The following is a 10,209-nucleotide window of genomic DNA, read 5'->3' as shown; positions in this document are numbered from 1 at the left end:
AATACTTTCCGTACCCACTGTATATATATATATATATATATATATATATATATACTGATACTATATACTCATTTCTTTTATGTTAATGTCAATTCCACTGAAGGGTGACTGTTGCTTTCTTGACCCCTCTTGCTCTCTCATTTCACTCTCTCTTTTCCTCGTCTCTGTCTCCATCCCTCACCCTCTTCCTCTGCACCATTTTCCCTCTCTTGGTGTAGAACATTCCGGTGTGTTGAGCTCAGAGCACAGCGCTCGGCTCTCAGAGGCAGGATTGTTCTTGCCGCACAGGCCCAAAGCCCGTTGCCACGGATACCGCCATACCACAGATCTGACCCTGGAGAATTGAGCTGCTCACCCTCAGCAGGAGCCACTGGCAGCTGCAACACAGCTGTTAGCGCCGGGACAGGGTTACTTTCTTTCTTCCTCGCTCTGACTCACCCGTTGGTTCAGTCACCCGCTCTCTCATTTCTTTATCAATATCTACAAAAAAATATATCCATGGGAGCAGAGAATTCAACCTAAGGCCCTCTGTTTCTTGTTAAAGACAACATAAAAGCAAAATTGACCCCATTTACTTTCTTAATGAAAATTTTGCTGTTATTGTGCATGATTCATCAGTGCATGTTACTTTAAAGACCAACAATGCTTGCTTTCATAAAGTTTCATCAAAATTTAATAACATTTTCTGCTGATGTAACAAGGGGTAAGGGGAAAAATAATATTAGACAATATCAGAATTATTGCTCGTCTCCCTTCAATACTTGATTCTGATTGGTCAATCGCGGTGTTCTATAGTCAAATATTTGAAAATAATGACTGTTAAACTGTTTAATTGACCGTTGCCCCTGGCAAACAATTATATAGCTATCCTAGTTTTTTTTTTCTTTCGTATTATTCCATGGTCTCTTATAAAAAATAAAATAAAAAATAAATAAAATATAATTTTTATCATTTTGTGGAACATAAAATGATATGTATAGCATCCAAGCCGCTCTTTTTCACATCATGAAAGTAAATGGCGATTTAATGTTAATGTTTTGTCTGTTTTAAAACTTTATAGCTTATAATTATCTCATTTTGTGTTCTATGGAAGAAATTGAAGTTATACAGAGTGAGAAAATATGAATTAATATTTTGCTGTGAATTATCCCTTTAATGTCAGTATGGTCAATTTATGCGTTTATTTATTACTGGTTATAGAATATAATTTTAAATGCCAAAACAATCCAAAGCTACCCTGATTGGGAATTTCACTGATCTGTAAAGTTCAAAAATAAAATAATATGGGTCTATTTATTTACCTTTTTTTGTGATAATGACTGTACTAACTGTACATTATATCTCAAATATTATAAGCTTAACATCCACAAGTCCAACCAAGGAGTGATTATTTGAAAGCAAGTTTTTTTTTTACCACTGAATATTTTATTTCATTTGGTAACATATCATATCAGTCTCTTTCATTCACTCATTTACTTGCTTCTTCACCAAACTCTCACGTTCACTCTTACCCTTCCCTGAAAAATTCCCTGGCAGACTATTTTGAAAAACCAGAGCGGTGCCGGTGACTCAAGTCTCCCATCCACATCAATCACGAACATCCCACGGTTCTTCACTCTATCCATAGCATGATCCATTAAACCGTCGTTATCCGACATTCAAATCAAAACAGATGTTCCCCTCTAAAATCTAAAATTACAGTAAATAAATAAAAAAACAGAGGATGACAAAAACAGAGACCTATTTTTCACATTGCCAGAGCCTATCCGATGTCATATTATGGTTAGATGTTATGGCTGGAAGCTATGCCTTTTATCTAATCAGGGCATAGATTTTCCTCTCTTTTCCACCTCGAGAGATAACCCGATTACACGGTAACACTGTCTCTGAATCAGTTTAGCAGCTGCCCTGTGGTTGAGCACACAGATCTGTATGCAGCGGTGACAGGTAGAGCTAAACTGCTGCTAAACTTATATAAAATATTATATGATTTGCTTAAAATTTGCTTTGTCTTACTGCTATGTAAATCTAAAAAAAAAAAGGTATAGAAATGTTAAAATTTAATTCACATTCATAGAGAATACTAATAAACATGGCCTAAATGCCGTAATACTTTATTTCATGGGGTCCTAGAATAGAAATACTGTCAAAAAAATTTTACTTGTTGAAAAAAATTTAAATAAAACTTACAGTATTTCTACTCTAAAAAAATATTCTCATTCTGCACTAAACAGATTTTGTCCAATCTAATGTCTCTAGTAAGAGAATGTCACGCCCACAATGCCATTACAATTGAATAGAAAGTAGCAAATCATGTTCATGGCTGTGACTTGGCAATTAGAAAATGATGAACCTGTCAATATGTTCTGCTTAAAAAAAAACAAAAAAAAAAACGCTCATATCTGCATTTGTCAAGCCATTTTATATGATCTTGAATTATGGGAACAAAATAATAATAATAAAATAAAATAAATTTCTACTTATATAAAATATATTGTGCATACAAATAAAATAGAAGTAATTGCAAAAAATAAGAGTTTATGATCATATTTTAATTAACTAAAGTGGTATCTTTAAAGTAAAACCATAAAACCTTATGAAAAACATTACAATAAAAAATGAAGCATGGTAAACGACAAAAGCAAGTGTGCACAGCTAGTGTTCAGAAAGTTAGAAGAGCATCTGTTCTCAGTAAACATGCTGTAGAGCCAAACCCTGAAAACACTAACAGAGCAGTGCGTTTGTTTTAAGCAGAACAGCATGACAAAAGACAGTTAAATCACCCACTAAGGAACTGCTATCTATGTCAGGTTGTTTCTATTAGTATTAGCGCTCCAAAAAGATTTTCTGTCTCTGGCTTACACACACAGATATAAATCTGCTGAAATGAGAGAGATAAACAAGGTTTAAAACGAAAACACACTTCAGTGGTTTATGGGTTAGTTTTAAATGAACATAACATTTTTCCTCTGACGTTGATTTGAAGAGCTGTTTAACATCTATATGACATCCAGTCAGACGTGATGCCGTTTTGCATCTTTCATCATATCTAAACAATCTACTCGTGACATAAAACTGCTGCAATGAAAAACTAACTTTTTTCCAGATTGCTGTCAAGCAAATGCTCTTTTCAGCTAGAAGTGATGCACACTTTAAAGCGCAAAGTTTGGCACTCGATTGATGTTATCTAAGAAATCTGTGTAATCAGATTGACATGCACAGATTATCACAAAATCTTCACTGTAATTCCATCTCTTTCATCTTTTCAAGCATGCACATTATGTTGAATTTTAATGCGTTTATATGAGTATCTATCAGTTACATGCACATGGATGTTTGCTTAGCAGAGCGCGCATGTTTTGCGTGTGTCTGTGCATTTGAGAGATTCAAGTGTGTCTGTCTGTATTTCGGCAACGGTAAAACAGTAGGGTTGCGCATTCTTGTCCGACATAACTTAAGACAAGCAGACACTGAAGAAAACGCCTATAAAACTCTCTCAGCCTCTTCTCCTCCATCTGTTTCGTTTTCCTTCCATCTCTCCTTTTTGATGAGCTGGGTCTTCAGTCCCCCCAATAAAATCCCATTAGCTCTTAATGAAGTCGAGCTCGCTGCCTCGCGCCTTCACCTCATTTAGCACAATTGTCTGGCAGCCATTAGCACGGAGGCAATTACAGCCGAACGGCGAGAGTAATTGGAAATGCCGACAGGGACCCCAAGAAAACGGGAATAAATAAAAAAAATATTCAACCTAATAAGCCTCCGTTGGGTTGGTGGGGGCTGCTAGGCTAAATCAACATAATGCTAATCGAGGCTGATGAGGAACAGACTCGGGGTGAAGGCCAAGGGTGGTGGAGATGATGATGATGATGAGGTTGAGATTGTTATAGAAAGAGCAAAAGGAATCATACTAATCAACTGCTCAATAACACAAGGTACTGTACTGTTAATGCCCACATAAACTGATGCCATACGGAAAAAATATATATATTAATATCCACTATTAAACGGCAACATGAAATCAAAATGGACCACATTTACTTTCTAATAATCATCCTAGGTCCAAGAAAACAATATAAAACACAAAAATAATACCAATAGATAAAATAAAGTGCTGCCTTACATGATGTTTGACATAGAAATAAGGAAGTTAAATGTTTTGCAAAGGCTCTTTCTGCAGCCGTAATAATAATAAATTAATAACATTAATAATAATAAATAATGCAGGATTCACACAACTTTTCACCAATAAATTTCCAGATTGTTTTCATGTTTTTCCCTCAGTATTTTACTCACAAAGTGATTAAATATTTTATATCTAAGCGTAGCTAGAAAAATATATATTCATTATAATAATGTCCATGGCTTTTTCATGCATTTTAGATTTTATGAATTATAATGCTTTTCCAGGAACTGAAATTACCATTCTAAAATTCCACTATATTTTTCCAAGACTATGGAAATAATACGTTTTTAGTATTAGAATCTGCTGAAATTAAATGTTTTCTATGATTTGAAGTCAACTAACAGGTTGATTTTAGTTCAGTGTACCTTCATGATGCCAAAAACACATTGCAATGTGGCATAAATAATGTAGGCGGGTCTTTGATTATGAAAACATTAAGCTATAATATTATTAGTTAGTATAATTTTGCCACAGCCTTGATTATTTCAGCAGAAAACTGATTGCAGGAATGCAGAAAATGATTACATTTTTAAGAAAAAATAATTAGAACTACAATACATTTTCCCCCCCTTTTGATTAACGTGCTCTGATGCATTGTGCATGGCTTGTTTTGATTTCATGTTTTAAATAGAGCTTTCTGGAAATCAAATAAACAACGGTTACATTCCACGCAAAGGACGCTTTGTCAAGTCAGTCCTTGAATAATGAACAGTCACATGGTGATCTAGGTGTTGTGTGTGGCCTGCTGGTGCCAGAAGCCAGGACATCTCCCTTGACTCCTCACCCTACTTACTCACATCAAACTGGGCAACTGGTGGCAGAAACCTGATCAGAGGGGGTAAAATCAGAGGGCACCTTTCACAAGAGCTGGGCAGACTGCCCAACGGTCCACAGGAGGGGCAAAGAATAGGGTCTGGTTGGAATGGTGTGTGTCTGTGATGTGTGTGTGAAGGCGTCTTGGCACTAGCTTTCCGGAGTCGGCACGGGAAACAGAAGGTCGAGTCCCACAATAGTCTCCCATGGGGCATCCACAATACCAGCTCAATGACCGCAGTCAACAATACTCTCAAGGCCTTTTATTCAGAGAGTTCAATGGAACAGACACACCCAGCGGCACTTTCCTACACAAAACAAGATCCTGGCACACACACACACATACATTACATACATATTCATACAACCTTATATAAATCACAATATTGCTTCTATAAAAGAGGCTTTCAGTCGTGGATCTGTCTAGAATCACTACTATTTCACAGCACAGGGGATGCTACATTAAAACCTAGCCATAAAGGTTAGCCATGGTTCAAATTAGTAAATTTGGATAAGTTCATAAATAAATAAATAAACAGTATATTAATACAATAAAGTAGCATTTTGTGAAATTGCACACAATATAATAATGCTGTATACAGTGCTACAATGCTCACTCTAAACAGATTAATCTACTCAAATGAATCTGTGGCTTTTTTTTAAACGGATTCATTTAAATGACTCATCCAAGTGAATCAGTTTGAACAAATCATCACACAAGTCAATGTATTTAAATGATCTAAGTTAACCAATTCATTAAAAAGAATCAGACTTAAGGGATTCATTGTAGTTATTAGTGGCTTATAACTAAAAAAAAATGAATCAGTTTTGAAGGTAGCTGAGCTTTTGTTATGCTACTACAAAGTTAATAGCATCGCTACATTTATTTGGTTTCTCCCCAACACTGCTCCCGGTTAAGATTTGACATAATGTACAATAAGTTAATTCACTTCATCTTAGCTGTAATATGAGACCTGAGGAACTAGTATTGATCATTTGAGAAGGTGAAAAATGAGGTGAAAAGACATTAAGCAAAGCATGATGAGTGTAGCACAGGGCTGCTACCGCAAAAATGAAAAGATGCAGGCTCCTTCCATCTCTCTTACACTGTGCTTTCGCTCCGAAAATGTTTATTTGTCTAAAAAGATCTACAAACAATCACTCCACTCGACAGGAGAGAGAGCTTTCCAGTCAGGAGGAGATTTAATTAGGGAAATCTCATTAGGTTTAACAAAATTAAGCGTAAAACAATCCTCGGCAGGGCTCCGAGAGCGAGAGGGAGAGAAAGAAAGGGGGAATTTGGGGTTATGAGCGATTAGAGTCAGGAGGATATTGAGATAGTCACTTCCATGCTGCTGTGGGGGAAAATGGCTCTAGATACCCAGCTGTTTTCACACTCAATTAAAGAGACTTGCCTGGCTTTTACCCCCTCTGAAAAGCAAAGAGTTAACCCTTCTGTATATTGCCGCACACACAAATGTGTCCCTCAGACTCGGCCTCTCTCACTCATCCACAACGTAATTCCAGCCTGGGCCCACAAACCTTTAAAGACACAAATTGTGTTTTCGAACAAATTTGCACTCTATAAGGACATAACAAAAAGTGCTATTAAAGTGAGGAAACAAACTCTTAAACAACACAGTCGGGGTGATTGCAGACGAACAGCAAGCGCTGGAAAATTCATTTCGAAATTCCTCTGTAAATGCCCAATTCTGACTAAACCAGCAAGGAATAACTCAGCGACTCCAGAAGAGCAATATCACTGCAGAGAAATCACAGGTTTGTATATTCTAGGCGGCTCGATAGGTGACACTGCATATTTATCAGCCATCTTCATAAGTGTGAGAGTATTTTATTTGCTATCAATGCTAAAAAAAAAAAACTATATATAAAAGTATTATTATGAAAGACTGCACTTAATGCATGACTACAAAAGCTGCTTGGCGCATTTGTGCAAACAACCACGGTTTACCTTTCTCACATTAAAATGGAAGAAAATAATCTGGCGACAATCATGGCTCTGTTCCAACACCTAGTGAGTTGCCTTGCTGTCTGCTGCCTACATAAGCAGCTGCTAGCATCCTAAAATGAAACTGAACCTCATAAATGGTGAACTGAGAATGAAAACTGAGGCAGCAATGCCAAACAAGTGCCATAGCACAAAATTTTTCACATTAAGTGCATAGTTTACAGTTAATTTCTATGGAGTTTGTTGTTAGCATGTTGCTAAGCTAACTCTGATAAGCATAAGATATTAACAGCTCAGACAAACATTTGTGTAAAATAGCAGTTTATTAATAGAATTAAATGAATGAATGAATATCTAGATAGATAGATAGATAGATAGATAGATAGATAGAATAAAGAAGAGAGTGATCGAACAAACAATAGATAGAACTAATTAACAATAGAACAAATAAAAGGTAGATTGACAGAATAATAGAATGAATGGATGATAGAATGATAGAACAAACAATACAGAGACAGAACAAATGATAGACAGAAACAGACAAAATGATATAACTGACTCAGATTGAATGATACAACGATGATAGAATGATGAACAAACGACAGAACAAATGATAGAACAAATGACAGAACTGAAAAAAATATAAAATAAACAAAATGATATGACGAACAATATATAGAACAATTGAATGATAGATTAAACAAAGATAGAACAGAATAATAAATAGTGAAAGATAAAATGACAGACAGACAGACAGACAGACAGACAGATAGATAGATAGATAGATAGAAATTTTAAAGAATTTTACCCAACCCTGATCTTAGATGACCTACAACAACCTTTGCATCAGGGGCATATCTATGATGCCTAAAAATACTGCCTACATAGGCAGCTCACCATCTTTTGGAACAGAGCACATGTGTTTTGAATGGACATGGAAGTGTTGAATTAGGAACTTACAGTTTGCTTGTTCTCAGCATCGGAGCATCTGAAGTTGGAGCCGGTCCGACAGCGCACTGCCCTCCAGACAGTCTACAACACAAGAAAAGAAGCCTTCTGAGTACAGTTACATCTAACGGTCTGCGCTCTAATAGCAAACCTGAGATTATTACTCCAGCCGCATTACAGCACAACTTGTAAAATGAGCAAAAATGTTGATTTAGGTATAAGCAACACCGCATGCTTTGGAAAACAGGGATCTTTTTTATTGACGCTGCGTGATACCCGTGGGCCTGCTGACCCACAATTTGAAAAGTAATTTGATATTTTGCATGAAAGTATATGTATGTGTGTATCCTGCTGTTCTGGCTTAATAGAGGCTGTATGTGTGTGTGTGTGTGTGAGCTTGGGTAGGTGGGCAAAATTTAAAAAGTAACGCAAAAGTAACGTAATGCATTACTTTCCATAAAAAGTAACTAAGTAACGTAATTAGTTACTTTTTTATGGAGTAACGCAATATTGTAATGCATTACTTTTAAAAGTAACTTTCCCCAACATCATCCTATCTATCTGACTTTAATGAGCCTGATTATTTAAAGCAACAGATTACATAACTGCAGCAGGCTTATAACAAACAGCATGTTATCATGTGTTGATGTGGACGCTAATATAAAGTTCTATTTATAGTTAGCATTCTTGGTGTGAACAGGGGCCTCATTTATAAAGCGTGCGTATGCTCAGATTTAATCTTAGAGTGTGTCTACGCTTAAATCCACGCCAATGCTCATATTTGTAAAAACTGGCTTTGACGTGGAAAAGTGCTTAGCGTCACGTCAGGGTCTGAGCAGACGTACGCACTTTTTTTTGTTCGAGTACTACAGGTTTTTGGAAATGTAAGCTGTTTTTGCAGCTCGCTCGCTGTTCTAAATTAAAGAATTTGGATGATGACTGCGATCTTTTGCATCTTAATGACATTAATTAGGAGTCGTTTACAAGACAGAGAGCTAAAACCATTCAGCTGCGCGCAAGTTAAAGATCATTTGCGATTCATAGATTTCACATCTGAAAGAGAGGCATACATGCATTTTGTCTGTATGTACGTTCATTCTATGAATCACCCATACGCATATTTGAGAAATGATCGTAAGATCAAATTTAGGATGGTTTCTGTGCAACGTTTTATAAATGAGGCCCCAGGTCTTTAAATTTATTTCATTTCAGTTAGTTGAGAAGGCAACATTTCTAGTTTTTCATGTAATATTTATATTTTATTCAGCTTCATTTAATGATTTTTAATCAGGTTACTTCTATTTAACAATAACAACACTGGTCATTATTTTTTTCACATAACACTTGGGAGGCTACTTGTGATTGTAAGTAAAATATCAATAAACAGGTTAGCTTTGGCACAGGTTTGAACACTGCATGCTGAGTTTACTACAAGCATTGATGTTGCACGCTGCCATGGTGAATGGTGGAATGGTAGCAGGGGGTCCAGTCAAGGTGGTCAACATCAAACTGGTTAGCATAGGTTTGTTTCACTGTTGGTTAATACCATAAATACACCAAAAAGCATCTTCCTTTTCTCACAGCATTTTAAACCTAAGTCCTGTTTACACTAACACGAATAGTCAGCACATTTACAGCATGCGATTGCGAATATTCATTCAAATTAAAATAAACTGTTTATCGCATCGAACACTCAGCTTGGTGTGAACAGGCCTTTAGCTGTACTCTAACAAAATAAAACTTAGTACATTTCATTATATTACAGGTTAAATATTTTACCAGTGCCTGATTGCTTTTTGGACAAAGAAAAGTTTTTGTGATGAATGCCAATGCTAATAGATAGCTTTCTCCAGTAGGGTTGTGGGCATCAGCCTGAGGCTGATGCCTTTGACGATAGCAATGTAACTTACGATGTTTCTATTAATTTGTTATCATGTTAAATACAAATTCAGTCATATTTAAAACATTAGGCTGCTTTTAGCCTTACGCTGGAGTTGGTTCACTTTCTCGCAATGAAACTAAACAATTACATAAATTAGCACGATAATACAGTGTATCGGCGATCTCAAAGGCTGACGATAGGACGATATGAAAATTGAGCATATCGCCCAACACTAAAATAAATAGATAACATTTTAGTACAGGGAGTCAGGACCAAATCTCATGAACTAGTTGCTTATTAGCATCAGTGTTGGGGGTAACGCATTACAAGTAACGCGAGTTACGTAATTAGATTACTTTTATCAAGTAACTAGTAAAGTAACGCATTACTTTTTTAATTTACAAGAAAATATCT

The 10,209-nt window shown here is 36.1% G+C and overlaps 1 protein-coding gene across 1 annotated transcript in view; it reads right to left on the bottom strand.

Annotated features, from left to right (window-relative positions):
• Positions 1-10,209, bottom strand: part of pknox2 (pbx/knotted 1 homeobox 2) — a 75,784-nt gene that overhangs the window by 50,518 nt on the left and 15,057 nt on the right. Inside the window, exon 2 of the mRNA XM_016561370.1 lies at positions 7,926-7,997. The gene's annotated coding sequence lies outside the window, so the exon portion shown is untranslated. The remainder of the gene's footprint in view (positions 1-7,925; positions 7,998-10,209) is intronic.

The sequence above is a fragment of the Sinocyclocheilus rhinocerous genome, unplaced genomic scaffold (genome assembly GCF_001515625.1).
Source record: "Sinocyclocheilus rhinocerous isolate Xijiao unplaced genomic scaffold, SAMN03320098_v1.1 scaffold708, whole genome shotgun sequence".
Taxonomy (NCBI): Eukaryota; Metazoa; Chordata; class Actinopteri; order Cypriniformes; family Cyprinidae; genus Sinocyclocheilus; species Sinocyclocheilus rhinocerous.
The sequence above is the reverse complement of the archived record's forward strand: the minus strand, read 5'-3'. Positions and strand labels throughout refer to the sequence as shown.